The sequence below is a fragment of the Aplysia californica genome, unplaced genomic scaffold (assembly GCF_000002075.1).
Source record: "Aplysia californica isolate F4 #8 unplaced genomic scaffold, AplCal3.0 scaffold00677, whole genome shotgun sequence".
Classification (NCBI taxonomy): domain Eukaryota; kingdom Metazoa; phylum Mollusca; class Gastropoda; order Aplysiida; family Aplysiidae; genus Aplysia; species Aplysia californica.
The window spans coordinates 104,871-106,955 of NW_004797947.1; positions in this window are offsets into that span (position 1 = coordinate 104,871).

Sequence of the window (2,085 nt, forward strand, 5' to 3'; positions counted from 1 at the left end):
CTGGGGGGGGGGACATCAGAGGTGTGCCCGAGGTGTTTTAGGAGGAAACCCCCTCTTATAAATTTTTTTTAAAATATAATTTCGGGGTGGGGGCGGGGGCCCCCCCAGGGTTCTGGGGGTTCCATTTTTTGTTTTTCCCAAAAAAAGGGCCCGGGGGTTTGGCCCCCTCCCGAAAAATTTTTTTTTTTTAAAAATTTTTTCCCTTTTGGGTTCTTTTCCGGGGTTTGGCCCCCCAATTTACCCCCCCCTTCCCCCCTTCCTTTGCCTCTTTTTTTGGTTTTTTGCCTTTTGGGAATTCTTTTAAGGGCCCCCCTGGTTTTTTTTTACGGCGCCCTTTAAGCAACCCCCCTAATTTATTAACCCCCCCTTTATAAATTTTTTTAAAAAAAAGGGGGGGGGGGGGGGGGGCCAAAGCAAGTAGACCTTGGCCTACTGTGCCTTTCACAGTCATGAACAGTATAACTTGCAAGTGCATTCCAATAGACGTTAACCCTTTAAGTTTTAGCCCTGGGGGCTTACAGGTCTCCTTCATTAACCCTTTACGCCCCCTCCTCATGGAAACTCTGCATTAACCCTTTACGTCTTGCCCCTGAGCCTACTTAACTATGCTGTAAGCATCACCCCTTGTGCCCTCCCCTTGACTACAGAACCTCTAAATTCAGCTCGAGCCTCTGAGTCTGAGTCTATAGAATCCCTGCACTGACCTTTAGCCCCCCCCCTCCCCCGTCCCGCCGTCACCCACTCTCGAGCCTACAGGGGGGGGGGGGGGATAGGGCAGGTGTCTGTGTGTTTGTCTGTGTGTGGGGTGTGTGTGCGCGCGTGTGTGTGTGCGTCTGTTTATTACATAAATTCAAGACAGGAAACTCCTTCACAGGAGAGGAGATAGCGCAGTCGGTATCAAGCTGAACTACGGTGTGCTAGGCGCTTATTCAATTACCCAAGGTATGTTCATACACTTATAGTGTGGTCAAAAATGTATGGCGCAACTTATCCTCAAATATCTTTTTAACGGGAGAATCAATATTCCCCATACTTTGCAAGGCAGTTTGTATTAAATTATGCTTGATTAAATGTTTCCACAACAATTGAGACAATATTTTTAAACTTTTCCTCTTAAAGTTACATAAAAATATTTCAAATCTCCATCACACAGAAAATGGGAGTGTTCACAGCACTTCTCGCTTCTCGAAACATTTTAAATAGGACTATGCATATTGCCCACGACACCAATTATACTCTTTAGAGACAAAAAGTGTTCAAAAAGTTAATTTTTAGTGAACACTTTTTAGGCACTAACTTTTGATGTTCTCAAAATATTCGTTCAGTGAGCATAGTGTCAAGATAAGAACAGAGGACAGACTTTCTTTTAAAAACGAGATTGTCCCTACTCATGTGATGTAAACCTGTTAAAATCAGTAGAAACCTCCCATTAGGGTTTTTGGGGGGCTCCGATGGCTAAGATGAACATTGAGTTCAGACTCAAGTAATGTCTTGCAAATGTCGGTGATATGGGGTTTAGATGAGTGGTCATTGGGGTGTATCCTTGAGCAAGACACGACAGCCCCAGCTCAAAATACAGAGCGCTGCAAAGTGACGACCGGCAATGGCATGGTTGTAAATTGTTCTGTACAGGTATAATATTTGTATGTATGTATGTATGTATGTATGTATGTATGTATGTATGTATGTATGTATGTATGTATGTATGTATGTATGTATGTATGTATGTATGTATGTATGTATGTATGTATGTATGTATGTATGTATGTATGTATGTATGTATGTACCAACCAGCATGAGCTGCGTGAGCTCATGTGTGCTTACATGTGGATTTGGGCGGGTGTTGAAGCCAGGTAGTCGCGGTGTGAAGCTTTGGCAGATCTGTGGTGAGCAGTGTAATAACAAACCCACCTCGCCGTGAGCTGGCCGCGAGATGGAGGGATAACGGAGGGATTTTCTTGCTTTGGAACATACGTCATTTTAACCCTAGGCAGCTTAACCCGAAGCCGGTGTGTTATGAGGGTTCTTCGTCTTGGTTTTAGTACGACCCGTACTATGAGTTTTACGGCACTCGCAACACATGTA